Raw genomic sequence first — 10,837 nt, 5'->3', positions numbered from 1 at the left:
CTTGTGTTTAATAAGAATGTATGTGTAGAACCCATATAAGATTGCATGCCATCTTGGGGAGGGAAGGGGATAAAATTTAAGACTTCTGGAAGTGATGGTTGAAAACCAGAAACAAATAAATTAATTTATTTTTAAAAATAAAATACCACTTTATATATTGCCTTTGTCCATTAAAATGTAAGCTCCTTAAGGACAGGAAATGTTTGCTTGTTTGTATTGACGTCATCAGTTAGCACAGGGTCTGGCACACTTAATAAATGCTTTATCTACCCCAGGTTTGACATGACATTTTCTGTTTTCTTGTAATAATGAAGGATGTTTCTTCATACTTAGCATGTACTGTTCCCTCATATTTAAGTTGTCAGTAAACATTTATTAAGTGCTTACTATGTATGAAGTACTGTTCTAAGTGTCCCAGATATAAAAGAGAGCAAAAACAATCCTGTTTTTCCTCTTGGATCTGATATTCTAATGAAGGAGATGATATGCAGATAACTATGTACATACAAATTGGAGGTAATCTCAGAGAGAGGGCACTAACATTAAGGAAGCCTTGAAAAGGCAAAAGGTAAAATTTGATCTGAGTCTTGACGGAAGCCAGGAAGCAGAGATTATGAGCAAGAACATTCCAGGCATAGGGATAGTCAATGAAAAGACACAGAGCTGGGAAATGAGTGTGTCATGTTTGAGAAATCACAAGTGAGTCAGTTAAATGCAAGGAGACTGAAAATGGAAGAATGGACCAGATTGTGAAGGGCTTTAAAAACCAAATAGAGGATTTTCCTATTTGATCCTGGAAGAAATAGAAAGCCACTGAACATTGAGTATGAGTATGCATGATCAGAAGTGCATTTTTAAAAGATAATTTTGACAGCTGAGTAGAAGATAGAGTGAAGTCAGGAAAGACTTGAAGCCGAGAAACTTACTGATGGAATCCTAATAAAGCTAACCCCAGCCCCAGTATTCTAACTTTCTTATGGGCCAGTGTGATGGTAATCAAAATAGGATCGTTTGCTGTTTTTGTTTAATCAAATGTATTTTAATCAATTTAGTATTATCAAGTACCTCTGACTGAATCTTGTCTTTATCAATCAAGAGTCTTTACAAGGAGTAAAGTACAGAAACTTGAGTTTCTTTAACTAGAAACAGTGTATGTATTTGTATTGCCAATTATTTTAATGTGATTAAAAATCTTTCCCACCCATTGATGGGCCTGCCCTTTGTGGGAAGCTTGATTAGGGGAGCTGTTTTGTAGGATGGTCCCAAGTACCATTTGTTTTTTCTATTGAGGCACTGGGTCAAAGAGTTGTGATGCCCTCTGGCTCTAAAAAAGGTATAAATACTCTGAGCTGAGGTTTTACTTTGGGGCTTAGTTTTTGGTAACAAAGATTGAGTGCCAGATGAGGACTCTGGGAAGCTGCTAAGGAGCCCTCTTGCCTCCCCGCCATGCTCTGAGAGCCCAGAGTCATGCTTCCCTCTCTGGTAACGATGTTCATACAGTTGGGGTCCAATTGACTGTTGAATTCAGGCAGAGGAAGCCATGTCTGTTGATCTTTTGATTTCTCTGTATTTTCTTTGAAATTCAGGGTGCTGATTCCCTGAACTAACTGAATGACATATGTACTTGGTTAATACTTGATTAAAGTGATTGTTATCCCTTTGAAAGTTGCTTCCCTTTTATGAATGCAGATCTAAGAGCCTGTGGTAGCAGGCCCCCCTGTGTATGTTGGGGTACTTACTGATACAGCTTCATTAAACATCAGTCATGTCCACGTGATGGAATCCTTCCTAGCCACTGCCCCTAGACCCATTCCTCATATTTCTCACAGAAACAGCAGGTGTGTCCATGCACTCAATTGCAACCACATTCATCTAATCTCAGACAGGACCACAACAGCCAGCCAATCAGAAAGTAGCAGCACCAGGATGCCTGATCAGGATGTGGACCCCAAAACAATAGAAAGGACTTTCCCTAATTGGGCACCTGTGCAGTAATAGCAAAAGCTGTCTTTTAGGTGAACTTATGACATAGAGAGGCTTATTATAATATCACTATCATATATACATGCCCCTACATGGGTTTCTCTATATGCATTATGGGAAATTGAATGTGCACTTCCACTAAGGCTGGGACTCCTCCACTATTAACTAATTCCTTGACAAACCCCTCCTGACTTTTAATATTCATATATTCTGTTATGTAATTTCATTCTCTCTCCTCCCCTCTCTTCTCTTCTCTTTTCCTTTCCTTTCCTACATTCCCTCCTCAAATTTTCCTAGAGTACTTTGTACCTCTATTTTGCTTCCATCACACCTTATCTTGTAGTATTATGCTTACCTCTTTAGTAGAATATTAATCTCTTGAGGACTTGGAGTCTTAGGCAGTATCATTACTTATCTTCATATCACTGGTGCCATGAAGCAAGCCTTAGTCATCTTAACTGCTTAGCAAATAAATTATTTGCTTTAAAGATGCTCATGCATCTTTTTTATATATATGTGTTGCCTGCCCCACCCCCCACCTTCTAGTTTCACCTACAAGTGTTCTTGGAATAATCTGGTTTTCCCCTCTGGTTTTCTACAGGTTCAGTTCCTGTTAACTTGTCTTAAGTCTTTTCTGAACTAACACTTAAAAAAAAATAGTGGTTAATTCCCTTCCTCTTTGTTTTACCAATAAATTGGTATCTTAGATCTCTCTGCCTTTTCTTTGCTAGCTAGGACAGCTTCTGGACTTACTGTTACAACTATTTTGTATTGTCTTAATCTTCTCTAAGAAATGATAATAAAGTCAACATCTATTTTCATCTCTTTTCTATTTTTTCAGCACCTAGGATAAATCGAAGTTATTATAATTGTATGCAATATCTCTCTTCCTACTTGGTATTTATTTTGCTTTTTGTTCTAACAAAGTGACCAAATACATACACCTGAATCTGAAGTGACTGCTACAGCTAACCTCATTCACTTCCTCAGACAGGCAACAATGCTAAGTACTTAGAAGTACTTAAAACCCAAATATAAGCAAAAAGACCATGCTTACCCTCAGGGAGATTACATTCTAATGAAGGAAGACAACATAATGGGACTCTGGGTTTATTAAAATGTAGTCAATTTCATTTTTTTAAAAGTCATTTTGTTCTCTCAACACCCGGTACCTTCTAACACTCTTGAGAAAAGTATTATTTGTGCATTGACATGTGGTTTCTGATTATCCTCAAAGCCTTTATCCTCTTTCATTTCTTGAACCTGAACTATATTTATCTCTACAGTTCAACTAAATTTGTGTTCACTTTTGCATTGATGTCATTAAGTATAAAGAAATATATTGACTTAGGAAGATTTTGTCAATTTTCTCAGAGGATTTCTCTTTCTTCATCCTCTGCTTCTACAGATTTTGGCATATACTTCAGTAATTTCATGGGGAAATACAAATATTAAGCAAAATTATCTGATATAGTGACAGCATCTAACAATATGAATGATGTTTCATGCTGCTTCATCCTCCACCCCCCTGGATTGAGGAGGGAGGTATGTCTTACTATCTTTTCTCAGGGATTTTCATTGGTTTTTCAGTCACTCACACTTTTTGGGTGAATCTTGCTCATTTCTTGGCACTCATACTTTAGTAATCTTAAAAATGTTCTGTTTCCATAAGCTCAGGTGCCCTACAAAGCAAAATGACCCAGTCAACTAAGTACCCTTTTTGTACAAGGCACTGAATTTAGGCAGTGGGGATAAAAGAGACCAGAAGTACTTTCATCATCGTCATCTTAATAATAGCTAGCGTTTATATTGTACTGTAAGACTTGTAAAGCATTTTTACAAATTTTATCCTTACAACCTAGGAGTTAGGTGATATTCTATTACTACCTGCATTTTACAGATGAAGAAACTGAGGCAGGAGAGGTTAAGTGATTTGTCTGTGTTCATACAACTGATAAATCTCTGAATCCAGATTTGAACTCAGGTCTTTCTAGTTCCAAATCTTAAGCTTTATCCAGTGGTCCACCTAGTTGCCTCCGTGTTCTAATGAGAGCTGACAGTAGATTCAGAGATAAGTAGATACAAGGTAATTTGAAGGAGAAGTTACTAACAACTGGAGGAATGAGGAAAGACATCCTGGAAAAGGGGTCACCCGCTTTAACTGAAACTTGGAAAAAGTATACAGAAGGGATGACAATGAAGATGGAATGCGTTTCAGACAGATGGCTCACATAAATGCAGGGACACGTGAGATGGAAGAAATTTGGCAGACAGCTAGTAGTCTAGGTTGGCCAGAAGACTAAGTGTGTGAAAAGGATGAATGTGAGCTTTATCAAAAGGTAGGTTAGAGACCACTATGGAGGCCTTAAATTCAAGACTGGGGAGACTGTATTTTTGGCAGAGAAGCTATGTAATATTGATTGTATTTTTCTTTTTTCAGTGGATAAAAATCTATTTTCTCTCTCCCTACCCCTTTATTGAAAAAGAAAGAAAAACAAAATCTTTGTTATAAAAATGCATAATCAAGCAAAACAAATTCCCACATCAGCCATGTTCCCCCAAAATATGTCTGTCTCAATCTTGAGTCTGTTCTCCGTCATGTGATAAGCAGAATGTTTCTTCATGGGTCATCTGGAATTGTGGTTCATCAGAGTTCTTAAGTCTTTACAATGTTATCATAAAATTTTGTCTCTTGGTTCTGCTGATGTCACTCTACATCAATTCACACAAGTCTTCCCAGGTTTTTCTGAAATTATGCCCTTCATCGTGACATTCATTGTTGCATACTCTGCTAATTCCTTCATTCAGGACCCTATGACGAATTTGAAAGCTATCTTTCCATTTGTGTCTTATGATTTATTTTACAACTAGAATGTCAATATGGATGTTATTCAACTCATTTCAAGCCTGGCTCTTCTGGATTCCTTCAAGTCATGGCTAAAATCCCACTTTCTGTAGGAAGACTTTACAGATCCTTCTTAATTCTAATGACTTTCCCTTGTTGATTATTTCCAATTTATCCTCCATGTAGCTTGTTTCTACCTAGTTATTTGTTGTTATTTTCCTTGCAGGTTGTAAGTTCCTTGAGGGTAGGAACTATCTTTTACTTTCTTTATATACTTGCAATCAGCACAATGCTTGGCACATAGTAGATGTTTAATAAGTATTTCGAGGAACACTTATTTAAATGCCTTCTTGTGCAAGACTGTTCAAGCCTTGGTGTATACAAAGATAAGAACAAAACAGTCACTGCCCTCAAGGAGTTTCTCTTTCCTTGGAAAATACCACACGTTCAGAAGTAACTCTATATTTACATCAATTTGCTGGTTGTTTGAATGAATGGTTTTACACCATCTAAGAGCATTGTGGCTTGTAGCTCCCTTTAGCCACTCCACCACCATCTCTGGGAAAGCATAAAGGCATATTATAGGACTAAGAATCTTTCTGTACTATTGTTTGTTTCACTACCACTGGATGTGAAAGCAAAAAAAAGAAAAGAAGAGAAAAGAGAAGAAAAGAAAAGAATATCTCTCTAATCCCCTTGGTAGTTGTTCTTATGGTGAAATGTCTATCCACCCATTAGGAATGAAGAAACTAGTCAGTCCCTGAGTTTTTATTCAAATCTTTACAGACCCATAGGACTAGCCAGCACCTTGCCTTCAAGGGCCTAAGGTCATTTTTCATACCATGAAGAGAAATCACAGGAAGACTTAAGGAGAAGAATTAACTACTTAGAGCTCTTATTTCCCTTTATCTTTCTTTGTAAGAGGGCCATAGTTGCGTGGAAAGGACATGTGACCTTGTATGTAGGTCAGAGACCTTGGATTTAAATCTTGAGCCTGCTACTTATTAGCTACCGGACGCAGAAAAGACATTTACTTTCTGTAGACCTCAATTTCCTTCGAGCATCATTGAGCAGGATGTGGGCAGCCACCTGCTTACTAATGTTCAAGAATAAATTGTGTGGCGAGGGTCTGGGGAGGGGAAGGGGAAGAGAGACGAAGAGACAGAGAGAGAAAGAGACACACAGAGAGAAACAAAGAGACACACAGAGAAATTTTCTGAGACTGAGATGAATGTGCAGTTGAAGAATAAAATGGAAAATGCTACATAGCTAAATCTTTCTCACCCCATCCAAATGAACAACAGAGAAGTTTCCACAGTTGAAACATGACTCTTCCCAAGGAACGCATCTCCAGGATGTCCACCTGGTCTTACTGACTTGAAGAGGAGACCCAGGTCTCTTGGGAGTGTGTGGGCAAAGTGTTGACTCCAGTCCTTTGGTTGACATGATGTCAATATCAATTGATATTATTATTAATTTTATTTAATATTATTAATCCAATCCGATGTTTTTCTAAAGGGTGCTCTTGATATGGTCTGCTAACTTCATGGGAACAGTGTTCAGATGGTTACTGAAATGCCTAGCTGATTTGTGATAGAGGCTTCAGCAGACTGAGACACATTAATTTTCAAAACATATTAAGTCATGTAGGAATTTGTTTTGTTTGGCTATGCTTACTTTTAACAAAGCTTTTCTTTTTCTTTTTTCCCCCAAAAAAAGAAGAGAGGGAAGAAAACACGCTTGCTAATTGAAAAAAATAAAAATTAATTTAAAAAATACACACTAGACCAAACAATCTGTAGGAACTCCAGAGTGAAGTGAAAAGCAGGTCATATTTATGGAGGGAGTCATTCAGGATAATTTTTTAATGGAGTTTTAGGTCAAGCTAAAGATGCCTACCTTGAGGATTTGAGAATGCCAGTGATAACTGGCAAAAAGTATACTTGGACATAAGATAATAAGCTCCACCACTGCTGACCAATTAAATAAATTACTGAGTTAACCAGTATAGTGACAAAGAATGCAATATGGAAAGCTATGGTATTTTTCAGGGGGATATCCCCTACCTTTGGGACTTACCATAGAAGTGATTACCAAGAGGCAACTGACAAGGGAAGTAACTAATAATTATATTAGTAAGCCTCACACTACTGACTAAAATGTAGGGACTAAGCTAAAGTTTTCCTGGCAAGAGCAAGATAGGATAAAACCCAAGATCTTCTGAGACAAGGGTAACCTCCATGTGCCAGTGAACCAGTACCTACACCCTCTATAGCAGCAAATGATCCCATGCCCGGAATGGCAAGGGCTACTGCAAAGAAGCCAAGTATGAGACAAGCAGTACCAGGGGCTTGATATGGAAAGTCATAGCATTTTTCAAGGGGCATCCCTAACCATCTGTCTTTGCCATGGATCTGATGCAGGAGTGAGAGGAGACTAGTCCCGAAAAACATAACAAACTAAAATAGAACCCCAGAGGATATTACCTTTACCCCTCTACACTCCTTAGAGATGCAACACCCTACCTTTACAAGACTTGAAGATTTGCAGAGCCCAGTCCATGAGTTTGGTGGCAATGAGAATGCATAAAGTGGCTATGTGAAGTTCTTGATCCCCTCCAACAGGAGGGAGAAAAGATCTCCAATTTTTTGTTAAGGATGTAGGATCCAGAGCCTAGTCATCAAGGAACAATGTCTGTGGGACTCATGGATCATACTAGATTGGCTGGTCCAAATAATCAGAGGACTAATACATGAGGAAATGTTATGGATGCAGCTCTCAGTGTCAACATACCAAGAGTAGTCTGTTGTGGTTGATCACAAAAATAGAAATGACAATGAGATCACAGGCCTAGTTCTATCCAGCTACAGTAGGATCAGAGCAAAATAAAGTGGGACTTTTAGCTCCCTGACAGTGGCTAAGTGGTCCAGTAGATAGAGAGCTATGCCTGGAGTCAGAAAGACTTGAGTTCAAATTTGACCTCAGACTTTACTCTTTGTGTGATCTTGGGCAAGTCACTTAATCTCAGTTTCCTCAACTGTAAAATGGTAACAATAATAGCATTTACCTCTTAGGACAGTTGCAAGGGTAAGAAAATAAGATAATATTTGTAAAGCATTCCATAAATCTAACAATGCTATATGAATAGTACTTATTATTCTTACTAGGTTACATTAGGCTTTTCTGTGTGGTAGATAGAAGTGAGACGCAATATGGATCCCAGGACAAATCTTTTCAGTTGATCTCAACCCTGCAGGGAGAACTCATTTAAATCCAAGTATTTGGTATTTTACCACATAATTGTCATACCCTGTTTTTTCAGTCCAAAAATTGATTTATAACCTTTCAGCACAAAATCATCACATAGTATAATTCTGTTCAACACACTGCCTAAAAGGGAAACAGACCAGCGATATATTCACCAGTGGCATATGGATATACATTTATTTCTCGAGCATTGCAAGCATTGTTAGTATTCAATTTTAATATATATTCACGAGTATCCCATGCATCCTAATCTTGCACCAAAGACAGTTCAGTAATAAATGATCTTTAAGTAATACCGGCACAATTTTTAACAACTTCAATAATGGTCGCACCTCACTTTTTTGCAAAAGCATTTGGTATAAAATCTCCAATGAATGCGATATTTGAAAGAAGGTAGGAATCCAGAGAAACAGCTATGGAGTTTGAATGTGGATGAAGCATACTATTATCTCTCTCATTTCTTTTTTGTAGCTTTCCCTTTGGTTCTGATTCTTCTTTACAACATGACTAATGCAGAAATACATGATTGTACATGTGTAGCCTATATCAGATTACATGTTGTCTAGGGGAGGGAGGGGAGAAAATTTAGAACTCAAAATCTTATAAAAGTGAATGCTGAAAACTAAAAATTAATTAAATTAAAAAAAAAAAGCGGGTAGGTAGGCCTATCAGCAAGAAGGACTCCTAGCTGAAGGGCGGACTAAGAAGAGACATAAGAAGGCAACTTTGTGGTGCTTAGAGAACAGAAAGACCTTCTAAGGAAGAAATTCAGCTCTAGAATTAGTACATGCTCAGTCCTCCTATGTGGATTTAGTCAAGGAGTGACAAGTACAATCTACTTTAGAGTTTTCTGGCCCTGCTGAGAACAGGCTCAGAAATTTGCTCTCTCTCCTGAGACAGAGGACTTCAGAGAAATTATTAGCCAATGACATCATCCATAATGGTAGTATAAAGGAGTTTGAGAATGTTTGTCTGGGGAGATTGAATATTTTTTTTCATGGACAAGGCAATCAGGCTTTGCTGATGACAGAACTAGATAATAAAGATGGGAACTGGGGCTAGGTGAATGAAAAACACTGACCAGACCACCTATCTTTGAGCCTAACTCTAAATTAGGGGCCTAACTAGATCTCTCTAGACTTAGTTTGGGGGCATGCTTTGGGACATTCATTAGCTGGGTATAGTGGCTCTGACTAAGGAACTGCCAGCCTGTTTTAATGAAGGGAAGAAGAGTACTTATTAAAGTGAAGCCAGGACCAAGGCCTCCTAATTGATCTTCCTGCCTGAGGTCTCCCCTCTGCTACCTATCTTTCATTCATCAGCCAAAGTGATTATCTTAAAGTGCAGGGCTGATCATGCTACACCACCACTCAACTACAGTAGTCTGTTATTACTTCTAGGATTGAATATCAATTCCTTTGACATGACATCTTTACAACCTGACTCCTTTCCATCCTCCCCACTCTCTTTTATGTTACTTGTTCACTCTCTCGTTCTACCATGTTGGCCTTCACCCACATGACGCTCCACCTCCCATCTCTTCTCACTGGCTATCCCCAAGCCTGGAATGCTCTTCCTCTTCACCTCTGCCTCTTAGAATCTGTAGCTTCCTAGCTTCTAGACCCCAACTACTACTGCTTTTAAGATTACTTTCCATTTTCTCTGTGCATCTATCTTGTACGTAGTTAACATTCTTTTTAGCATGATGTTTTCATCCATGTTGACAAATGCTTTCAATGAGGATGAACACAGCATCAAGGTCAACTACTGAACTGATGGTAAGTTCTTCAGTTTGAAAAGGCTACAAGTCAAGACCAAAGTGAAGGGAGTGTTGGTGCATGATTTTCTGTTTGCATATGATGGTGCACTCAATGCAGCCTCTGAAGCTGAGATGCAACAAAGTATGGATCAATTCTCTGCTACCTGTGCTAATTTTGGTCTAATAATTAACATCAAGAAAATACAAGTGCTCCATCAGCCACCACCACACCATCCATACATGGAACTATTGGTTACAACAAATGGAGAAGTTTTGAATGCTGTGGATAAGTTCACTTAGGTTGGTAGTATACTTTCCAGGGATATACACATTGACAATGAGGTTGATACATGCATTGCCAGAGCTAGCTCAGTGTTTGGGAGGCTCTGAAGAAAAGTTTGGGAAAGAAGAAGTATTAGAGTCACTACCAAACTGAAGGTCTACCGAACCATTGTGCTGACCTCATTGTCGTATGCTTGTGAAACACGAACAGTCTACCAGTGCCATGCCAGGAAACTGAATCATTTCCATTTGAACTGTCTTAGTAAGATTCTGAGCATCACCTGGCAGGATAAGGTACCAGACACTGATGTCCTTGCTCCAGCTGAACTGCCAAGTATTCAGACTATGCTTCAGAGAGCACAACTCCAATGGACTGGCCACATTGTTCAAATGTAAAATGTACACTTGCCAAAAGGACTGTTTTATGGAGAACTTGCATGGGGCAGGTGATCACATGGTGGCCAGAGGAAGCACTACAAGGATACTCTCAAAGTCTCTTTCAAGAACTTTGGATTTGACTGTGCAACTTGGGAGACTGGCACAGAGCTGCTCAGCATGGCGTGCCCACATCAGAAAGGGTTCTGTGCTCTTTGAGCAAAGCAGAATTGAGACAGCACAAAATAAACACAGGATGCACAAATTTGGGATATCCACTCCAAATATTCACACGGACTATCTGTGCCCAACCTGTGGTAGAGCAT

The sequence above is a fragment of the Notamacropus eugenii genome, chromosome 4 (assembly GCF_028372415.1).
Source record: "Notamacropus eugenii isolate mMacEug1 chromosome 4, mMacEug1.pri_v2, whole genome shotgun sequence".
NCBI lineage: Eukaryota > Metazoa > Chordata > Mammalia > Diprotodontia > Macropodidae > Notamacropus > Notamacropus eugenii.
The sequence above is the reverse complement of the archived record's forward strand: the minus strand, read 5'-3'. Positions refer to the sequence as shown.